Below are 25,155 nucleotides of genomic sequence, written 5' to 3'. Positions count from 1 at the left end.
AATTTTATTTTCCCTCCAGTGAAAGAACCTTGATAAATTCTACAACTGAACATTCCATAAGGCATACTAACTTGTTCATTCAAAATTACATGTGCGTTACTCTCTCGTGTTAACCCTCATAGCCAAGGAAAATCTATAAGGAAAATGGAAGCTGACCCTTCTTTCTGGAATGGATCCCATAGCAAATGGTGCAAAGTCTAATTGGGACTTTTCATCAGGGGGACCCCCTTACATGTTGGCGGGTTCCAACACTGTCAATAGGGGTATTTTTGCCTATGAATTAACCCATTTTTTGTGCGTCTCTAGCTTCTTGCATGCCTCCAACCAAGTAACTATATAAGCCATCAGGACTTGTACTATAATATCCTCTTTAAGGCCATTAATAAAACATAATTTGAAAAAAGTATTAGTCATGACTTCTATGTAAATTTACAATTGCATGGATGCTACTATAAATTCTTGAATTGTACATGTTTGGTGCAACTTGGTCAATCATACCAATAAATGAGTGCATGCTTGAAAACACTCATAGATGGTTTTCACAAACTAGCTCCAAGCAATGTGCCCCCCCCCTGCCCCATATGAGTTCTTATGGCATTGCCACCATTACCAATGTTCCTGGTCCAAGTATAACACAAATGGTTTTTCATCAGGTCATTAATGATGCCTCAAAATAAGAATTAGTGTTCCATCTTGTTGTAGTGAAAACGCAACACCCCCATTTTATTCTATCACAATAGACATGGGGACCATTTTTGCATTGTATGTAGACTTTGAGTGTGATTACTTCATTTCAAGTCTAATTTTCCTTTTATTTACACTTATTTTATTTTGCCTAAGTTGGATTAATTTTTTTTGTTGATAAATTTTGTAAATAATTTTATGTTTAAAACATCTTACATTAATAAAACATAGCCCCCGAGACCAAGATCTTCATTATTATTATTAGTGGCTATATTTTCCAAAAAGTGTCTTTGGCTTATATTATAAAGCAGTTGTAACATATCAAACCTTAGAACTTATTGATATCAGAAAATTCCTTTCAAAATCTCTGATATCATAAGACCTGGCCCCATTTATCAGTGGTTGTAGTTTATTAGACGGAGAACCCAAATAACACATACCACGTAATCCTCCTCCGCTCCTTTATATCGGAGAATCCCATATCAGAGTTTTGTTATGTGTCACCACTCAAAACCTCTGATCTCCGATATGCGATAACCATTCGACTCCGACCTCTGACTTCCAATAACCATTCACCTCTGATATTCCTAAATGCCTCCACTCTAATATGTTGATATATCACTCTGTCAATCTCCAATCTCCGATAAGCCTTCTCGCCAACCTCCGACATGTTATTTTCTTCGATATCCAGATCTAATATGCGTATTCATGTTGATTAGCATCCTTCTTTCTAATCAGAACAATTGTAAAACCTCCGATGTTAAACCTTTGATATTCTAGATCTGATATAGTTATTACAATGAGTTTAATATGATTTCACATCCGCTCCATATCGGAGCTACCCAATATCGCAAATACTTCATGTTGTCTCATTTTCAAAGTTGCGATGAGATTTTCTCCTATACCACATGTTTCTTGCCATGTGTCACTCATGCTCCAGTCACTATTATTATTATTAGTATAAAATGCCACTTAATTAAAATTAAAAGGTCTTAGGGCATAATTAAAAGTCATGTGTATTGAGTTTTTTGTTATTTTTTAATGGCTAATTTCAATTTCTCTGTTGCAAGGAAATGCTTGGGCCGAATTGAATAGATTATTCGATCAAAAACTACTCAAACATGTGTTGAGATCCAAACCAAAATAGACAGAGGAAGTCAAAGAAAAAGCTTAAATGAAGACTACTACTGTGAACAATGTGACATTGTCGGGCAATCTGCTCAGTGGTTATCAATAGAAGAATACACCTAATTTAATTGATTTTATTATTATCTCGGTTGTTGAGACATATATGGAGCTGCTGTTATTTTCATGATTTCACCTTAAGCTCTCTATAAATACAATCTCCTCGACAAGAGAAAGGGTCACAATCACACATAGGGGGATCTGTAATAATTGGATTTGTTCTTTCGCACTATGGTAGAGTGCATAAAGTTTTATTGTATAGATTGTAGAGGAGTTAGGGCTCTGGTATAATTGATTTGCACTATTGTGGGCATTTTTATTAAGGGTGAGAGCTACTCTTGGAATTTTGGTAATATAACTTTGACATGGTTTTAATTGATTCTTGTTCTTGTGTACTATTACTGAAATGCAGGATTATTGGCTCATTGTTAAAGTTTCATTTTTTGGTTCTGATCTTTATTCTAAATAGTGTTATGTTTCTTTGATATTATGCACTATTGTTTTGTCATTGATATTTTTCTATTGAAAATTTGTTAAAGCTATCTTTGCAAGGCGGAATGAGATCAGAATCAATCTTAATTCATTGAAGTATTCCTGTGGTGACTGATAACTATTTATCATTCATTCATGGGGTTATTTTATTTTCACTTGTATTAGTTAATGTGAACTACTTCCTTTAATTAATACAAAATCACATGATGAATTATGTCAGTTATTTCCGTTGTTTTAGTTAACTTTCTCTCTGATTAGTAGAGGGATATCCCATTCTAGTTCGAGATAGGTTTTTCATGTTTTAGATTAGTTATGCATCTACATATTAGTTTGCATAAAGTCCTCTCTCAAAGAGGAAAAAATTAGTTGTGGCGTGGTTGAGCCTGAGATCAGCTTAAGGATCACTTTCTTGCCTGATCAGCAAGAGAGTTGATCTGATGTCTATTCTATATTGGTAGGTGAAATTACTAATTTAAGCTAGTGGAGATAGAGAAAAGGTAATTGGACCTAGTTTAACTAGTCGGAATCACCATTTCAATGAAAAAGGAGTTGCTCAAAGTTCCTGACTGGGTGGTCTCCCTTATAATGTTGTAGGCATATATTTTCGAGCCTTCAACATTTTTGGCGCTAGAAAGAGGGCCTGAAGACTTGTTGTCTTTTGGAATTTTTGTATTTTAAAGTTTTTATTTTAATCATAATGGCTCCTCTTAAACCTCCCATTTAGAGTTGTATCTCTAGACGTGCATCTGCCAATACTCTACCAGAAATAGTAAGACACTTGTCAAAGGTAAAGTTTAATGGTAAGAGGAATATTTCTGCATTTGATCATGCCTTACAATTTATTGAAATTTATTCAAATTCTACTTTTCAAGATATTGATGAAGTTATTCTGTGTAGGATTTTTACTCTTACATTGTTAGGAAAAGCCGAACACTAGTGTCAATCTCTTCCAACTTCTTCTATTCACAGTTGGGATCAATTTATCACAAGGTTCCTTTATAAATTTGATGGTTATGATTATGAACAGGTATGTGATGAATTATAAGATTTACAAAGATTTGAAAATGAATCTCTCTTAGATTTTAGTGTTAGATTTGAATTAAATTGCTTGAGATTCAAAGCTAAAGATAAACCTTCAGGAAATGAATTGATAGATTGGTTTGAATATATTTGTTCTCTTCCTCCCATTTCAAATTTGTATGAAATAATTTCAAGTTTTGATGACTCTCCTTCAACTTCCAGTAATATTATCAAAAAATCTGATATAGAGGTGCATATTAATCATGATGAAGTGGCCTCAACCATGTATGATAAATTCTTAAATCTAGTACACACCTCTTACAATGTTAATGATAATCAGGCTAATGAACCTTTATCACAAAGCTTGCAAGAATTTGATAAACAACTACAAGAAGAAATCACAAATAAACTTGAAGGACCATCTGCCACGAAATTTGAAAATCATTATGAATCAGATTATAAATCAGCGAGTACAAGTAGAAATTGAAATTTCCAATAATATGTGACCTGTTGTACAAATTTCTGAATTTGATCATGTTGATCAAATACAAAATTCAGGGCAACCAGAGAACATTCTTCAAGAAAGCACAATTAGCCAAGTAAATGATCTGGAATCTGAAATTCGCAATGAAGAAAATGCACAAGAATTCACAAATAGAGATATTTTTAAATTCATTGCTTTTGATTCTCATTTTCACCTCTATCCTGATATTTTTGCTGATAGCAATTTATCCCCTCTTTACTTTAATGTTGTTTCAGAAAATAGAGAGGTTGATATAAATAAATTGCCAATTAGTTTTCATCAAGATAGAGAATCATTCATTGATCATTCTTCTAACATTAACGAAATTGTTTCAACTAGTTCTCATTTTCAAACAATTAATCATACTCATGATTTCAACATTCAAGAACCCATTCCAATCTATGATTTTTATGATGATCAAATTCTCACTTCTATTCATAATCTCGATCCTCTCTCTAATTCACAAATTAGTAGTGGAAATCATTCTAATTCCATTATTCTGGTCAATCCTTGTGAAGAGGAAATCACTTCAAACTAGTCCCAATTGTGTTGTAACAATAATTATAGCAATAATGTAAATTATGATTTCATTTCATTGTTGTTCATTCACTTATTTAGTTTGATTTCAGATCTATTTTCTATTTTCAATTTTCAATTTTTTGATATCTTATGTTGGCATATTGAGCAGTTCAATATTGAACATTTAATTGATGCATTGCATGATTGGGAAAATGAAGTTTAAATCATAATCATGAAATCAAGAGCTATTACTCTTCCAACTTCAATTGATGTTCATCTCTTATCAATTGATTCTTTCTTCTCAAAAGCAGTGCCAGCAAGAGAGTGTATTCTTACAACATGACCAACCATCTAACACAATTGATGATCTTCCGTCATATGTACATAAAACTGATAATTTGATGTAGATCTTTTCATTTAAAAGAATATTTTCACAATCTTACATGTTATCCTCTTCTTCAGATCGCTTCCAATCTATAACTAATATCCATCCATATTTTTATGATCCCTTCAAGATCTAGTTGGAAGAAAATATTGAAGAGAGGGTGAATGTAAATAAGCTACTTCGTGTACATGCATTAATAATAGATGTACATAATGTTTTTAGTTTGATTTTTTTGGTTTAATTATATTTATTCTTTTATTACTAATGTTTGATGTATATATTCATGCAGAAAATAAAATGCTTGAATGACTTCATTGGAAGTATGATTTCACTTAGTCTTAGTCTACTTTTTATATTAGGATTAGGTGTAGGTTGGTAGTAGTTTAAATTAAATAAGAAGATGGATTTGAAATTTGATTAATACATGGGAGAAAATGAAGATTCATCAAGTAAAACTATGAATGAATTCTTCCAGGTAAATATTTTATGTTCATCCTCATCTGGATTGCAACTTTATTTCAGCTTTTTTTTTCTCTTTCAATCATTATTTCGTCCTTATATTTTGTTGTTGTTCTTGCAGGTTCCCATGGATTTTATTTGTAGATTCAGCTTTGTTGGAAACTAACATTTCAAAAGAATAATCATCATATGGCATTAGGGATTTTTCCCTTTTCTTAATTTGCTTATATTTTTAAATCGATTTTCAATCTTATTCTTCAAATTCAATCTTTAGAGACTCACAAACTATCCTTAAGCAATATTTGCAAAAGTAAAAAAACCCCTGTCAAAGCATACAACAATAACAATATATCAATAACTATGCTTCGAAACAAAAGAGATTTATTAAAAAATCATCTTACAAGATAAAATCAACATAATCTCTTTTTTCCTCTATTTATCTTGCAAGATGTATCTCAAAGTTCATTCTCTTGATTATCTTCTTTCTGATTTGATAAACATTTTAGGCTTAGTTGGTTTGTCTTTTCATTTCATTTCACAATAAAATGGAGTAATGTTTTCTCCTTTAGCTTGGCATAATGATTGGGCGAGTCATTTTTATGCTCTAATTTATATTAATGGAACCTAATCTCTAAATGACACTTCAATGAAGATGATTTCGTTTATGTTCATTTTCAACTTTCCTGACCATGTAGAGTCTCTGGTTTTTTTTCTTTGAATTTAAATATTTCCGTTATTTTTTATTGAACTATCTTTAACCCTATCTTTGAAAGAAGTAAAATACATTTAATAGCAGTTACTTAAGGTCATGCGTTCTTTTTGCGGACAAGTTTATTCAAGTGAATAGTAGTCAACTTAAATCTTTTTAAACCATCCCTTTCTCTTAAAGAGCAATATGCCAACCCATCTATTAAGCAATCTCTATGAGATTAATTATAACGATAGTTAAACATAAAAACAAAAATGGTCGATTGAAGGATAGAAGGTCTCATCATGAGGCAGCATACCATGATCATAAGTTCTACCATTGTGACATCACCATTATTGGTCACCAAGCCAAGGTAATGGCTTTCAATCGCAAGGTTGAAGGACAAGAGGTCTCATCACAAGCCGGCTAGTTCACCATATTGGATCTCATGAATGGCATTGTCGTTAGTTGGTTACCGAGCCAAGACATTGATCTTCAGTTGGAATTCAAATAAGTTTAAGTTGATCTTTTACAACTATGCATTTATTCCTAATAGATGGGAGACTGGCACCTAAAAGGGTTAAAATGCATCCTTGTCGAGGCTATAGATGCCTATTGGAAGCAGTGGCCATGCCTATGGTATGGAAGTTAAATTAATACTATATTTTCTTGATTAGCTTGATGTCCAACTAAGTTGACTATTGTATATATAAATTCACTGAAACATTGAATTCATGAGGTAAATTTTTACAAGTTCATGAATGATAATGGTATATATATTTATTTGACAATATATCATAGGGACAAAATGGTTAGGATATCTAAATTTGAGCATGTCAAATTATCTAATTATAATTCCTTCACTTTTAAACCAAGTTTTGTATCTTTACAATAAATATAATTGTTTCTTCCCAGTGCATCGCCATTGTCGTAGTGAAAACACAACACCCCCATTTTATTCTATCATAATAGACATGGGGACCATTTTTGCATTGTATGTAGACTTTGAGTCTTATTACTTCATTTCAAGTCTAATTTGCCTTTTATTAATACTTATTTTATTTTTCCTAGGTTGGATTAAGTTTGTTTCTTAATAAACTTTGTAAATAAGTTTATGTTTAAAACATATTATATTAATAAAACATAGCCCCCGATACCAAGATCTTCACTATTATTATTAGTGGCTATATTTTCCAAAAAGTGGCTTTGACTTATATTATAAAGCGGCTATAACATATCGAACCTCGAAACTTATTGATATCAGAAGATTCCTTTCAAAATCCCCGATATTCATAAGTCCTGGCCCCATTTATCAGTGGTTGTAGTTTATTGGATGGAAAACCCAAATAACACATACCATGTAATCTTCCTCCGCTCCCTTATGTCGAAGAATCACATATCATAGTTTTGTTATGTGTCACCACTCAAAACCTCTGATCTCCGATATGCGATAACCATTCACCTCTGACCTCCTGAATTCCGATAACCATTCACCTCCACTATTCCTAAATGCCTCCGCTCCAGTATGCCCATATATCACTCTATCGATCTCTGATATCCGATAAGCCTTTGCCCCAACCTCTGACACAATATTCACTCTGATATCCAAATCTGATATGTGCATTAACGTTGATTAATAAGAATATCACGTCTGCTTGTCTAATTAGAACAATTGTAAAACCTCTGATATTTTCAACGAGTTTAATATGATTTCACATCCGCTCCATATTGGAGCTAACCAATATCGCAAATACTTCGTGTTGTCTCATTTTAAAAGTTGCCATGATATTTTCTTCGATACCACACAGTTCTTGCCACGTGTCACTCCTTCTCTGGTCATTATCATTATTATTACAAAATTCCACTTAATTAAAATTAAAAGGTCTTAGGTCATAATTAAAATTCATGTGTATTGAGATTTTTGTTATTTTTTAATGGATCATTTCAATTTCTCTATTACAAGGAAATGCTTGAGCCGAATCGAATAGATCATTCAATCAACAACCACTCAACCACGTGTCAAGATCCAAACTAAAATATACATAGGAATTCAAATAAAAATTGTAAACGAAGACTAATATCGTGAAGAGCATGAACTTATCAGACAATTTTCTCAGTGGTTATCAACAGAAGTAGACACCTAATTTAATTTCTTTTATTATTATCTCAATTATTGATAGATACATGGAGTTGTTGTTATTTCCACAATTTCACCTTAAGCTCTGTATAAATACAATCTCCTTGACAGGAGAAAGGGTCCCGATCACACATAGGGGGCTCTGTAATAATTTGATTTGTGCCTTCACACTATGGTAGAGCACAAAAAGTTTTATTGTAGAGATTGTAGAGGAGTTAGGGCTCTCCTATAATTGCTTTGAACTATTGTAGGTAGTTTTATTAAGGGTCAGAGCTACTCTCGGTATTATGGTAATATAACTTTGACATGGTTTTAATTGATTCTTGTTCTTGTGTACTATCACTGGAATGCAAGATTATTGGCTCACTGTTAAAGTTTCTTTTTTTGGTTTTGATATTTATTCTAAACAATATTATGTTTCTTCAATATTATGCACTATTGTTGTGCCATTGATATTTTTTGTTGAAACTTTGTTAAATATAAATTTGCAAGGTAGAATGAGATCAGAATCAATCTTAATTAATTGAAGTATTCCTGTGGTGACTGATAGCTATTTATCATTCATTTGCAGGCTTATTTTGTTTTCACTTGTATTAGTTAATGTGGAATACTTCCTTTCAGTAATACAAAATCACATCATAAATTATGTCAGTTCTTTCCCCTTGTTTTAGTTAACTTTCTCTCGGATTAGGAGAGGGATATCCCATTCTAGTACGAGATAGGTTTTTCATGTTTTAGATTAGTTATGCATCTACATCTTAGTTTGCATCAAGTCCTCTCTCAAAGAGACAAACTTTAGTTGTGGCTTGGCCGAGCCCCAAATCAACTTAAGGATCAATTTCATACTTGGTAAGCAAGAGGGTTTATCTGGTGTCTCTTCTCTATTAATAGGTGAAAGTCATATTTTAAGCCAATGGAGATATAGAGAAGGTAACTGGACCTAGTTTAACTAGTCAGAGTCACCATTTCAATGGATAAGGAGATACTCTAAGTTCCCGACTGGGTTTTCTCCCTTATAATGTTGTAGGAAGATATATTCGAGCCTTCAACACATCTCAGTAACCCTATTAAATTGATTATCATGAAAATGTGGCCCAGTATGATGCCCTCCTTTTAGGGATGATTTAGTACTAGTGCAGTTCCTCCTGTAACTCTACCTAATCAACCATGTAGGGTAAGAAGTGACTAGAATTCAAAAGAGATTTTGTTGCTAGTTTGATAGTGGAGAAGACCAAATTTTCTAGGATTTTATCTTAGCCATTTTTTTTGTTGATGCTTGGGCTTATCTCAAAAACATTGGCATCAATATAAGTGTACTAGTTTTACATGAGCAAGTTTGTTCTCCATGCCCATGATTCAAATGGACCTTATGGAGTCCATAGGTGCAGTAGGAGGGTTACTTGGGAGTTATATTGATGTGATCAATGTTGCAAGAGGAGACTTTTGAGATATGTTCCCATAAAAATATGGTCAAGACCATAAAAAATGTGTTACTTGAGAGTTATACCAATATTATTAAACATTGGAAGGAATCTATTGAGATAGGTCTCCCACAATGGTACAATTGAACCCAAATATTTTTCATTTATATTTCCTATTTGAATACGACTACAATGATGAAATTCATAAATTCTTAATTTCCACAAGATTATTTTTTTCTAAAGCCCATTTGTATAAATTAGGGTCCACGAAGTCCTAGGGATAAATGTGTGTCAAGTGCTATAGCTCTCTAGTACACCCAAGGATTTCAAGAAAACAACTCAACCAAGTATTTCATGGAACTAACTAAGGAGTATTGATCATGCTCTTTAGTTTTACTACCAAATTCATTAGTAGGCAAAGGTGATCTTCTCAAGTATTTTTCCCAAGGTACTCTAGCAACAAGATAGCATAGAGGCTTATGTGAGCCTAGGTTTAGATATGCCAAAGGGGCTTCTAATAGACTTGAAGGTAAATGAAAGATCAAATTTGTAAAAATACTTTATCTAATGTGGTACTACTCACTCAGTTCCAAGAGAGGTGTGCAAGGGTGTACAACTTGATGACTACACTTGTATTCTCTAAATGTATGTTTCTAAGCTGCAATTTTATCTATTGAATGACAAACTTTTTTGTTTAAAAATGTTTGAGCATGTCTCTAACCTAAAAAATAGTTTCCAAAATTTATATTTCTACTAGCATAAGAAAGAGCTCTAGTACCACTTGTAATATACTTAATGAAAAAAAAAAAATATTGAGAGATTATCCAAGAAATATGAACTATAAAAATGTAAACAAGAGATACAATGATATCAAGCTTGCAAAATATAACCCTTTGATCAATAATCTAGAAAATAAAGAGAAAAATTCATGGCCTTTTTCAAGGGGACAACATCCTATTGAGAAAATATCCAATGCAATAACAAGACTTGAACAAACATCGCATAGCCTACTAGCTCTACAAATAGTTTCTCTCAAGCAAAACCATAACTATTTGTAGTCCCATCACTAATGATTATCAAATTGGTGGACCTTATTTAATAAATATGACCCTTTTTACATTGAGTAATTATAACCACTAACTACCTCATGGACCTTACCCAAGGAATATGGGCTGATATATTAATTGATTAACTCGTAAGTACCCCAAATTAGTGAGGTTAAGGGAGGACCCTAACACATGATATCATCATTATTATGATCACCATGTATGGATTCACTTATACATGTTCTGGAAACTCAACAAATATTGATGGCGATGTCAAGCTTACCATGTGTGAAACACATTAATGAACATTACACCCTATCATACATCACATGCATAGACATTGAAATTTCATTTGAAAATGAGTTAAGAATCAAAAGGAAATTGGGTTAGTGATGACCATTTGTCTTAAATTGGAATAATTCCTCTTCCAAGGAATCATAAACATCAAGGTTTGGAAGAAATGATATAATATTTCATCGGATTTTCAAATTGATACCTATTTTGAAAGTTGTGAGAGCAAGACCCCTATGCATTGCCTTCATAAACCTCAAGATTGACTCACTTCCTCTATGTCATCAATAGTATAAAAATGTTAGTGAAACAATTATCAAGTTTGGTAAGTTCTGGTTACACTCACCATTGTGAGATTCACCTTCAACTCTATGAAATTGAACATTGATCGATCACATTAATCATCCGTATTGATATTATGTCAATTCTTAAAAGGGTTTATGGGATTTTATAAAATTTACTTCAATGGCTCTCTTAACTTTTCTACTTTCTTAATGTGGATCATGCTTATTTACCTATATATGCATACTTAGGTTGTGAGTGAGATATGCTTCCTTTTTCTAGGATTAACACACTAGGGATAATTATTGGTGCCCATGATATTTTCCAAGACCAAAAATTAAGGTCTTAAGGTATAAAATATATCTCTATGGCTCGTGGGCCAAGTGTGGGATCCTAGGCCATCATGCATGTTCAAAATAAGGAATAATTGGCTTACAAGTTTGATTTGTATCCATTTCAACCATAGAACACTAAGGATGGGCTCTTAGGGATCAAATCATGGGACCTGTATCACTAGAGAGGCCCTAAAAAAGGAATATTTGGGATGTGAAAAAGATGTAGTGGCCATTTTGGACCAACACATCTTGCTCACCATCCAAAAAATGAAGTTCGTAGTGTGTTATACCTCAATGTGACAAGTTAGCTTATTGTCACATTGAGGTCTAGAAAACTAGGAATGGTTCTCATGTCATAAATAATGGTCTATTGTCAGATATGAAGTATTATGTAACATTTACCTCTAGGTCTCACGGGCCATGAAAGATCCCTGAGGTTTGTACCAAGAATATTTGGCATGCAAGTTGGATGGTGGCATCTAACACAAGAAAAAACTTGTTACATTAAAATGTTTCTCACCCTTGAGATATATCATCTACCTCCATTATGTTTTCATGTAGTAGAAATAGAATTATTTGATTTCTTATACTCTCTGATTAATTGGATTAGCTCACATAGATTTTCTCCTACTCATCCAGTGCAAGTGTAGTGATATGGTACTCGTGATCCTATTCATCCACTACCAGTGCAGTGATCTGGTACTCGTGCTCCTACTCATCTGGTACTAGAATTAGAAATCCAATACTCAGGTTCTCGTCTGGTAATCGTGCGCCCATATGGCACCAGATCAGTTGCCCGTGTTTTTGCTTACCATGTACCTGTGTTCACCATACTCGTGCATACATCCAGCACCAACAAAATCAACTGTGTGGTTTCAGTACCCACACTCCAGCACCTGTGTGATTCTGGTACCCGCACTCCAGCACCTGTGTGATTCTGGTACCTGCACTCCAGCACCTGTGTGATTCTGGTACCCACACTCCAGCACCTATGTGATTTCAGTACCCGCATTCCAACACCTGTGTGATTCTGGTACCAGAGGATTGGTGATTAAACAAACAATCTTCCATGGGACCAAGGTAATTTTTCATCAAAGGCATCATCCCTACATATTAAATCGAGATATGCTTCTTCCTCATGCACTTTGTGTCATGAGGATGAAGCTAAATGTGTAAACTAAGCTCAACTGCAATGATTTGATATTATCTTATGTAACCTTGGTTGTAACGACCATTTCTCTATAATTTAGGGCCTGTAAGTGATAGCCTGTTGAAGCGAGTTGGAGAGAATTAAAAAAAATAGTGAAGGAGAGACATAGAGTTAGACTCAGATTTGCATAGCATTGTTATGTTGAGATGTGATTGAACCATTAAATGGTGTAATCTTCCTTTTTGAATTAATAATATGAGCAATGATTGACAAGTTAGTGTGTTGATCAATTTCTTAGTTTTGTAAGTCTTCAAGCTTTCCTTGGTAGCTTAGCAAGGGCCCACCAATGCCATTAAGGCGAGTTCTCATTCTAGTTATTATATAGTTTAGAAGTGTTTTAGAGTTTGATGCAATTCTAGTCTTGTATTATGCAATTAATTTTTGAGTGACAATTCCTTAGTTTTTGTGAATGCAAATTGTATTTTCTTAAGCTACATATTTAATTGTTGATTGCTATCATGAAGAACAGGAAGGCCAAGATTAGATATCTCACCATTCACCTACATGTGTCGATAGTGAAGACACTTCTCATACATTTCTTGTACTAGAATACAAAGTTTTCTTTGGAACTAGTTCTAGTTTCCTTGTTTAATGTTTGAATGTAGTGAACTGATTCTAGTATAGTGATTAAGATCAACTGATACAGGAAACAGAGTCAAATCCATCTTTCCATTGCATGAGCCTATAAATGGATAAGCTTGTTAGATTATCAAAACATTTAGTTTAAAGTTTTTCCAAGTTTTGTTTATGAGTTTTTCCTTTTAAATTGTGTGATGAAGTCGAGTTAAAGTTTGTGGAATGAAGTATTAGTTTTTAAAGTACTCCTTATCTAGGCTATACTCAACAGGCATAGGAAATTACCTATTATCAGCACATTTAGTGCATCAGCTCTACTGATTATGGCTCCCTGGTTGAAAATTTAGTTTGTGGCAATTTATCATTCATATAATTGCCCCAACATTTTTGGCGCCATTGTTAGAGACCTGAAAATGGTAAGAGGTAATGATTTATTTTTTTTTACGGTTTTTGAGTGATATTGGGGATGACCTAAGGGTGGAGAAAAGACAGTGAGACGTGAGTGAAGAACCACACATCCACTATGGTGGGGTTGCTCCAAAGTCTAGTTGTCTCTAATTGATTCTCTAGTTTATTTTTCATATGCATAGAATTAAAGCTAGTATCTAAAGCTTCATTTTTCTTTGCAAGTGTGTTTTCCTTTAGATTGATCCATGGAAATAAGAGAATCCTAAATTGTGTGAACAAATAACTTGGTGAAAGCAAGATCCTAGTGGCACATCGGCGCTTAGAGTACATGATTGGTTTGCTTGGATTTATTTTAAGTGTGTTTTCTTCTTATTTATTTAGGATTTTCAATAAGAAATTTGTACACTAATCCATGTGTGTGACATGGATTAGCAACCATCAAATAATTATTCAAGGGTGATCAAGAGTTTGGAAGAACTCTCTCAAATTATAGTAGCAGTTGGGATATCTTCTTCTTAGGAAGAACAAATCTTGACAACAGTCAAGAATTTATTTGCCTCTCCAGAAGTGATTGAAGAACAACAAATCCATGAATCACATTAATATCTCTACCCTTGCAATATTGTCAAAGAAACTAAAGAATCATGGACCACATCCAATGGATAGGAACCATTAGGACCTGAGATTGACTAATTTTCAACATGCCTATCTACAGATCCTCTAAGCACACAAGAGGATAATCATCTAATGCTAGAAGATTTTCATGGCACAGTAAAGGTGGATATGATAAATGAGCCAAATTATGAGGTAAACCAAAAGCATTTTGATTTTGTCGAAATTTGGTTTCAAGCAATTGTAAGGCGATATTAGTCCCTCATTCTCCCTTATTTCTTGACATCATCATTAAAGCAGTTGGTCCTTCATACTCAGGTATGCATTGAAGATTATATTCTAAAATTGAGTATGAACCCATTTTTATACTTGTTACACACATGTTTACATTGGAAATATTCCTATACTTGAGGAGAGGGATTTATTTTTCTCAATTAGAATAGGATAATAAATAAATGTTGCATATAGTAGTTAGTATAGTTATAACATATAGTGCAACATATTTCTCATTTGTTTTCAATAAGTGGGGATGTTAATAGCTAAAAAGTAATTAGTTGAAAATGGTAGATATATGTTCCCATTTCATATTTCCATTGGGGACTTTTTCAACTACATATTGTTTTAATGAATATTTCCACACAGTCTTATTTCCAACTGCAGCATGGTTCAACTAGTACTTTTATTTCCCACTTATAATTTCTTTTCAATTAGATTTGTTTCTAGTTTTTCTTTTTGATAAAGCAAGATATGATCATTATGTTTGGAATTGTAGGTAAAGTTCAAAAAATTGCATAGAAACATCATCTAGTAGTGCCTACCAATTTTTTAGTACCATGTTTCATCTAACCAGTATCGAGCATTTTGGTACCAATTTGCTATTTTGTAAGAAAAAACAAGATCTAAGGGTATTTTTCATTTTGGATGCTTAATTACTGGAAGAATGTTTTAAAAGCGGAAAATACATCTTCACCAACAGAATGGAACACTTAGGGGAGTATTTGATGACATATTTCCTTTTTCCTTAAGTTATTAAAAAGGATGCATTCATGTTTTATCTGTTATTTCACAAAGATGATATAAGCAATCATTTTCATAAAATTTGAATTGAATCATAATTCCAAATTATTCATAGTTTCTATTTCTATTTTTAAATTTCATTTTTCTTATTCATATAGATTTATGATTATCAATACAAAATAGTCACTCAGAATATAGTTAGCAATGCATACAAAGGGATTAAAACAAAGTTAAGAGGTCTATACAATGATACCGATGAAAAAAAAACTTGAATACTATAACCATAACACCAAAGCATGATCTCCGAGCATCTTTATTAAGCCTTGCAAGAGATTTAATGAAGTCTTTGTTCATAGTGGAACACTACTTAAAAGTGGAAGCATTCATGAAAACTATGACTAGTAGGAATTTAGGTGTCTTTTGGTTATTATTTGGTTAGCCTCATCCATCTCACATTAAAAATGGCTCATTCATGTTATGTCCTTTGAGTACCTGTAAGTACCTTCTACGTCTAATACATTATGCAGGTAATCTAAGTCACTCTGAAAGGTATCATCCTATTCCTTTAAGGGGCTTTTTGAAGCCACTCCCCCATCTACCAATTGCAAATGAAATATTCATAAGCTAAACTTAAAATGGTAGGAAACATGGGACTACAGCCTTCAGTGTAAAATAGGTTTAAGAGGTTAACTCGTCGAGGCTATGAACGCCTGCTGGCAGCAGGTACTAACCTGTGACACCAGTAGGCAAACCCATCGGGGCTATGAACGCTTGTGGGCAATGGGGTATTCTTCCTAAAGAAGTGTCAACCAAACCAAGGCTTTTGTATACATGTATGATGGTTACTTTATAATGTTACAATAAAAAGGAAGCATGTGTGGATGAAGTCAAGGGTAAAAACCAACTCCATAAATTTGTTGTTGAAGAATGGCCTTAAGGTAACCTTGAGTGCTCTATCATTAGTTTTTCATATTATATCTAACATTTAATTGTCTTAGAAGTGGGACCTATGATCACAAAGAACTAATAAAACTCAATTACAAAGCTTATCTATAATACTTGGATGACTATAAGACTTTAGGATTTGGTTAGTAATAACTAATTTTTCACCATTCATCATTTTTCGTGATCATAAAAATCCTCCCACCTACAAGAAAGGATAGCCCCTTAAATTTAGAAAAGGTTTCTTTTTTTTAGCATAAAACTATTAAAGATTGATGAAATCTTATGTAATGAGTGATTTGAAATTCCTTTTATGCTTGGTGTTAATGTAGCATCATTTTAATAAATCTGAGATGAATTATTTTTGTTCAGTATTCATCTCATTAGCTCCATTATTTTATTTTTAGGGTCCTTTGTACTGAGTCATCCCAAACAACCCTCCTGACTTCTTTAGTACCATACCTTGCTTTCATGAGAACATGCAAAACCTAAAGCATGGGGGAGTGGTTGTTGGTATCACTTTCAACATATTCATTTAATTATTTTCAATTTCCTTTAGCATATCAGATTGGCACCTATCAAGTCTGGCTCTTCCAGATCATTTAGGACCTGCAACCTTACTTTTCCTCATTTTCTGATACTTCCACTGCAATTTCAAAGTTCCAGTACCAGTGTGTTGTTTGTAGTTTTTCTAGTAGAACAAATTCATAATAAACATCAGTAATCACTAGCGCCTACTCCAACTCGATCTTCAGAACATGCTAAGCTACAAGGAGAAACCTACAGGATTCCAATTTGAAGATTATGCATCAGGGCATATTATTAAAATTTCATTCAGTACTGGAAAACAGTTTCTTGTGTGCATCCGATACTGCAAAACTGTGCTCATCCGGTACTAGAAAGTAGTTTCTTGTGTGCATCTGATACTGCAAAACTGTGTTCATCCAGTACTGGAAAGAAGTTTCCTGTGTGTATCTGGTACTGCAAAATTGTGTTCATCCGGTACTGGAAAGCAGTTTCTTGTATGCATCTGGTACTGCAAAACAATTTTCATCTAGTACTAAAAATATTTCATATGTAATCCAGTAATAGAGGTATAAAGTCAGTATTTTGTTTTCTATTATTAAGATTCATATTAATCATGTAATGAATATATAATTACCCTCATAAAATTTTATTCCTATCAATTGTTAAGCTCCTTTCCTAATTCTAAACCCTTGTTTTCTAAGAAAATAACTCCTTTTGATGATATGATTAATGGGGTAATCATGAGTGTGATTGGGTGAATTCCAATCATAATTCGAGAAAACATGTTATATGTTGAATGTCTCATGATAGAGATTCTACCTCTGTGGGTTGTTTAAACAATAATTTTACCACTACCCCATAACCATACGTTGAATGATTGTGACGAATGATCAATGGAACCTTGACATTGATTGTCCTATACCGATGTACTAGTCCAGTCAACCATGATATCTCCATCGTATCCAACCTGCACTTGAATGAATTTGTTATCATTAACCGAGATGAACATCTAAATAAACTCTTAATAGGACTAATTTCCATCATCCTGTATGCACTCACCTTGTAATTATGGCAACAATTTTACCATTACCATCTCCTTTCAAATTATAAATGCTCTTCTGGATGACTTCGCCATCCAAATGATCATCATTTCTCTCTTGCATACCATTCATCCTTCATTCCTCTCATCCATCCAGTGTTATCTTTGTCACATTGTTGCCATAACCCAATTTCCATACTTTGATATTTCCGATACTTAACCCTTTCTGAGCTTTATCCCTAGAAATTGTTTTAAACCTATTATTAAAGCTGGCATGGGGTTAGACCAACACAAACCATTGTTCCATTTTTATAAAGAAACAAAGGAATATCAGTTGTGCAAAGAAAAATTCGAGCAAGCTGGTTGGATTTTGTTCCTGGAAAAATTTGAAGGATACCACGAGGGTGTTTCTCATGCCTTCACTCAAAGTTATGATGGAGAAAATGTTCAGCTAGAGGTCTGCAATTAGAGATCACAAAAGCTACTATAAAAGAGGCTTCAGGTGTGAATATATTAGATCCAAACCACTGATTGTTCAGGCAAGCTGAAAGAAGACTCCATTTGTGAAATTTTGAGGAATGGTTCAATAATTTTGCATGAGGACATGCAATGAATTAAGCATGGGGGAATGTTGAGTCTCTTTTTTTATGCCTTTAATACCCTATATTGTCCTCTATTTTTTACCAACTTTACATCGAAACCTAGTCACCACTTGCCTACCTTCTTCAAAAACATGACTTTTAGCATCCTTGTGTATATATGAGGTCATTTATATTTAAAGCTTGATTTTTGTGTTTTCTTGTAGTAGAAATAGAATATTTTGATTTCTTATACTCTCTAATTAATTGGATTGGCTCACATAGATGTGCTCCTACTCATTTGGTACTAGTGCAGTGATCTATTACTCGCAATCCTATTCATATGGTACCAAAACAGTGATCCCGTACTCATGCTCCTATTCATATGGTACCATTGCAGTGATCCGGTACTCGTGCTCCTACTCATCTGGTACCAATATTAGAAATATGGTACTTGGGTTCTCGTATGGTACTTGTGTGCCCATATATCACCTAATCAGATGCCTGTGTTTTTTGTCTACCGTGTACCTATGTTCACCATACTCGTGCATCTATCTAGCACCAACAACAACACCTGTGTGATTTTGGTACTTGCACTCCAGCACCTGTGTGATTTTGGTACCCGCACTCCAACACCTGTGTGATTATGATACCTGCATTCTAGCACCTGTGTGATTCCAGTACCAGATCTCATCTTCTAGGATTGGTGATTAAACAAACGGTCTTCGATGGGACCAAGGAAACTTTTCGTCAAAGGCATCATCCCTACATAACAAATCGAGATATGCTTATTCCTCATGCACTTCGTGTCATGAGGATGAAGTCGAATGTGTAAACTAAGCTCAAGTACAATGATTTGATATTATCTTATGTAACCTTTGTTTTAATGGCCATTTCTCTATAAGAGAGTGATGAGCCTCATCATTGGGTAACTATATGGACCTTAGTACACCTCCAAGCTTATTAAAATCAACTATTCCCATAATTCCTTACATATTTTAATTATATTTTTCTTAATGAGATGAGTAAAAGTAAGATTTTATGTCTAGTGGTCTAATGTGCATTGATTGCAAGTTTTTGAGAGAAAATCATGGAAATTTTGACTAAATAAGGGCAGAAACTCGAATGAGACAAGGAGGAGAGATTTTAGGAGATAGATCCTCCTCATTTAAGCCTCACTCATTCGAATATTCCTCCATCAAGTCACACTAGCTTGGAGTTGCAAGCAGCTGAGTCATGAAGATCATGGGCAGCTGAGCCAATGACAGTTAAGAGTTAGTTCATCTTGAGTTTGGGAGCCAAGCCTCCCTAGATTTAAGGAAGTCATTGGAAACTTCAATTGCATAAAAAAGGAGGCCTAGAGCCTCATTAGGATTCAGATTTTTTATGTAAGAGCACTAATAATTTTTGAGTTCAAGACTTGTGGAAGACATTGTTATGTAATTTTTCTGATATGATAATGAGAATGAGCATTTCCTCGATCCAGCACTGAGTTGACTTAGAGGGCTGAAGCTCTTGGGTTAGGGCCCAACCCTAGCAGCAAAGGCTCATCTTCTTGTACGTGTATCCTTAGTTGATTTCATAGATAAATGGTTGAATTGGTTTTAGCATCATTTCATTGCAAGCAGTTGTGAATGTAATTAGTTTGCTTCCATTTGTGCATTACTTTAATAGTAGCTTAGAAAGATAAAGGAATACCAAAAGGTTGATAGTAGGTAGGTTTGGCCTCACTCCTCCCTTCAAGGACCATGGTTTGAGGAATTTCTTATGGAATTTAGGGTGTTTTTCTACTTAGGCTAGCATCTTATCAGTTTTCAAGAATAGGATTCAAGTGTCATTTTTGATATCTTCAGCCTTGTATTAGATCTCATAGTGTTTCACATTACTTTGCAAGAATTTCCATGCATGAACTAGGCAACTAGATAATGAAATTATGTTTTCTAAAGTTGATTGAAAATCTTTCTTATTTGACATGATTCATGGATAAATGCCAGTGATTGATGCATGTTGGCTTGAGGGAGCTTGACCCAGGTTAAGCTTTAATTATCCAAACAAATCCCTACACTACTGACCCTTTCAGAATTAGCCCGCGGACTGTGGACCGAAGTCTCACCCGAAGCAGTATGGGGGGATTCTGGAACCAAGTTTCTGCACCCTGAGATGGTTGTGATGTCGTTTGATTTCTTCTATCCCTGTCTTCGCGCAGGTTCACTACCTTCGGGAAAGTATACAATCAACCTTCGAATAGCCTTAACCTGTGGCTCACGTACTTTTGCGCTGTTATGGCAGCGTGCCATGCAATTTCCTCAATTATCCTAAGTGATTTGCTTATCTTGTCAAATACTTGAAGTTATTACCATGTAAGCAGATATTCATATTTGCGTTCACATATTCAATGTAATTGCATTCATTCGCGCATCATATAAGCATAATAAAGGAAATTCATACACAAAATATCCAAACCCATCAACCGAACAAATACACAGAAATTGCAGAATAACTCCTTTTATTAGTTTCTTCCAAGTGTTACAGACTCTGTTCACCCTGCACACATAGTTGCAGGGGTCCGCGCACTCAGCTGTGGACTTCTACCCTAGGCCTCTGTGCACTCAGCTGTAGAGCCTTTATCTACACTACAACCCAAGACTTAGACTTCTTTCTTCAAAGCTATGACCTTATTCCATGTTCCATTGACTCCCCCAAACTACTTAGAGCTTAGCTCTTTTTATACAATCCCATGGTCCGCGAGCCATGGGTAGGTCTCTTACAACAGACTTTACTTTACAAAAATAACGGTGGACTACCCTTTTTGACACATAACACCTTCATGCTCCACAATCACAAAATGAGGAGTATTTACAGTTATATTACAAAAATTGACTTAACATGGGCTTTTAGCCCCAAAACTACCCTTGGGGGATCCCACTCCCAATAGGCCCCCAACACAAACATCGTGACTCACCCTCGAATCACTTGGTAGGCGCAGAGATCTTTGCGTGAAGCCCGTCCAGCTTGACTCTAATGATCGCAACTTCGACTATGCACTGAGCTGCTGCTTGCTTCAAATATTCAATTTTTTTCTCGGTTACTGCCCCTGCGCTATCAGATTGAAGCTGTTGTTATGTCACTTGTAGAGTCGCAAGATTGCCTTCAATGTTTCCTATGATTGTGTAAGCTTCCTCTAGCCAGGGCTTTAGTCGCGCCTTCAACATTTCTTCCTTGTGTAGTGTTACATCCACCTGTTCCTTCAATTGCTTGGCTTCCTATAGCTCGGCTAACCTTTGTGTTAGCGTGACGGTTCATGTTGTGCCCTTAACTTCATCATAGCGTTGTTGGATTTCGTGCGCTTCCATCTCTAGCCTCTGGATGTTTGGATCCTCCTGCAAGCTTGTTAGGACCTCAAACGATTATTCAAACAACTGTGTGTAGTCTGCTACTGCACTCTACACTGCCGTGATTGCTTCTGTGATAGTGGACACCCGCTGTTCCTTTACCTCTAGTGGTGTTGAAGGTTGGGCCCTCAACTAGAGCTCTGTAATATGTAGGTTCAACTCCAACTGAACCTGCGCCATCTCTGTCTGAGTGTCGCACACCCCTATGGCCAATTTGCAAATGTGGACCTTGACTAGCTCCTCCTCCGGAATGGCCAATTCTGGGACCATTCTACAGGCCTCCTCCATAACCTGTATGATCTTCTTCCTCTGGCTAGTCACCTCGGCCCTCAGTGGCAATGGCAGCATTCCTCTGTAGGGCCATCTACTTATTTTTTATCTTCTGTTCGCTGATCACTTGGAGGGCACGGTGATCGTAGGCCCTCTGCTCTGCAATTACTCCATCCTACAAGAGGTTGAGTTCTTCACGCGAAAGCGTTGGCAGGTTCAGTCCAACACCCTTCAAGGCAGTGACAATGGGTCTATCAGCCTCATTTTCTATGGTCGGTGCTCCATCTGGCATCACTATCACATTGGAAGCCTTCATGCACAGCATATTGGTAGCCTCTGACGTTCCAATAGACAAGTTGGTGGATAGCGTACCAGCTTGCGACACGCGGGTCTGCAACTCCTACAGCCTAGTTTGGATGTCCCCGAGGATGATCTGCTACTACTTCTCAAATTGTTGTAGGGCCTCCGTGGTGACATCTCTGACTGTGTCATCAATGTCATATAATTCACCCTCGTTAGTGTGATAGGGTCCAGCGAGATCTTGGTCGCCTTGGATTTCTTTCTAGACCCTCTCTTTTCTAGCTCTCTCAGGCGTTTAATGCGGGCGGACATCTCTGAGGGTCCACACCGTGCTTCTCTGTGTCCTCCTCTTCGGTCTCAGGTGATGGCGAATGCGCGCCTTTTTCAGAGCCTCGCTTTGCGCCACCTATATGTTTTCCTTCCTCCTCTCTTGCCTATTCTACCTGGGCCTTCTCAGTGGCCTCCTTTTTCCTCTTTTTGACTAGTTGTGCCATCTTCAGTTTGGCCTCTTTCTCCTTCTTCTATGTAGCGAACTTGCTTCCACCCACCACCAAATCTGTGGTGGTGCGCCACTCTGCTGGCCATTTATCCAACACTGCATCGATGGCATCATCTGTGGCTAGGTAGGACAAATCGTACCGCTTTTACACAAGGTCCTTCCGCACCCTAATTGATATCTGATGGAAATCAGCTTTAAATTCGGAATAGCTCTGCAGGTTAGCCTGTGGGCGAAAATCGTGGCTTGCGATTGATGGCCATCCTAATATTTATTTACATCAAGATCCAGAAGATCTTGTTGTCCCGAATGCACTCTGTGTCCTTGGTCACCCACAACTAAGCATACTTCACTACTTCAGGAATGTCTGGCGCGACCGAGGGGAATTGGCTCTCTTCTGGCAGCTCCCATGCTACCAGCACAATTGATAGCAAGATCCACGCGTAGTAGAAGGTCTTTCTTTGCTCTTGCGCTTCGCAGCAGTTCACCAGGAACTCTCCGTGAAGGTAGTCTGACCAGTTAAACTGGAATCCTTTCATGCACTTCTGTGCAAGTGTGACAATAGGCGCCCGCACTTCATTGGCGCGACACTTCTGCATCACCTTCCCTGCAAGGATCTGTGTTGCCACCTTCACAGTGGGGTCACAAATGCTGGAAATAGCGTACCCACATGGCTTCTTTACTAGTTTGAACTTCTCTTTCATTGATTCTACAAGCGCCTGCTCGCCACCCTTGCCACCAAAGATCATTGCCGAATTTTCACCTATATATGGAAAGTGCATTATGCAGTGAATCAACATATCGGTGATGGGTATCAGCTCTTCCAACCACAGAAACCCATCATGCACCAGGCATAGTAGTTGCTTGATGGCCAACATTGTCACGGGGGTGCGGTTATAGTGAGACACCTAGAGCAGGTTGAGTAATCCTACCTTCTCTACTCCTTTGAGCCACTTCCGCGGCTCAAGTGTAGTCATACCTGTATTCGTGTCTATGATGCGGCACATCAACTGTTTGGTCACCAGGTGTGGGAACTTCTCATGGTCCGCCAACTCCCAGTCTTCAAGCTTCAATATCAGCACCCGTGCCAGACACGGACTGTCAAAAGTGATTTCATCTAGTAGCAGAGGGGTTTGCAGGGGAGTCCTACTTTCATCAATGTCCTTCGGGACCTTGGTCTTAGGCTTGTGCGAAGGGAGATACTCCAACAACTGTGTAATATGGTCCACACCCTAGGTTTCAACCTCCTCTATTTCCACTCCCACATCCTCATCGTCTATGGGGATGTCTTCGATATCCTTCTCTTCTGCTTCTAGGTTTATAGCCTTTCCATTTTCCTGGCAGTGGGGTTTGGTGGGTTTCATCTTGGCGACGTTTTCATTAGTATGGTAGGCTGCTTGCCCTTCTTGTCTTTCATGGTCTCCTTGGTTGGGGTTGCCTTCAGTCTCAGAGTTCTCTGGGAGTTAGGGACCTCCGCCAATACTTCAACCACTTTCGGGGTAGCTACTTCAGCCCCCATATCAATTTCCTACACATTTTCCTTGGCTGCCACTCTTTCAGTGTTCAAAGCTTCTACGTGGGTCAACATGACGCTATTCACTAGTGCTTGTGTCTCCTTTAACAATTGTTCAAACATCGAACTCGCTATCAGATCTTGAAAGAATTCATAGTTCATGTGCACTTGAAAGCGCAACAACTTTTCTCAAAATGGCAAGTGTTTTTTGTTGGGCAACCACTTCTAATTTATAGGGAATTTTGAATTCAAATCTAACCCTTCCCCCCAAAATCGGTTCATTAATGCCAGATTGGCGGCAGATTTTCAAGGATCTAAGCCATAAATTTCGTCTTAAATTTCGATCGCTCGCTCCATTTGGTCTCACTTCTGTCTTCTTTTCATGAATAGTGACTTTAACAGTCACTTTCCAACTAACCTACATGATTTCTCCCTGGGTAGCACAACTCCCTCTGCGTTGTCACGAACCCAGTGACACGTTCGTGCTTCGCACCATCTTCCAATCATTCAGCTCCCCACCATGGGCAGTGTAGTTTATAGTCCCGTGCCTCCTTTCAGCGGCCTAGAGTGCTAAGACTATGCTACTTTCATTTTGTCACATGGCCGGATCGTCGATGTATGGCTTCAAGTGACTGCCATTCACCTTTCCTGGGAAGGGTTCTCCTTTTAACTTGACTAGCTATACTGCTCCTCCGTAGGTAATCTCTTGAATAACATAAGGCCCTAACAGTGCATCTTGAATTTCCCTAGAAATTTATCAAACTTACTATCATATAACAAAACTAGGTCATTTACCTTAAATGTGTG

Source organism: Pinus tabuliformis, chromosome 4_1 (assembly GCF_031772625.1).
Source record: "Pinus tabuliformis cultivar Carrire ecotype Pingquan chromosome 4_1, CPIR1, whole genome shotgun sequence".
NCBI lineage: Eukaryota > Viridiplantae > Streptophyta > Pinopsida > Pinales > Pinaceae > Pinus > Pinus tabuliformis.
Note: the sequence above shows the minus strand (reverse complement) of the source record.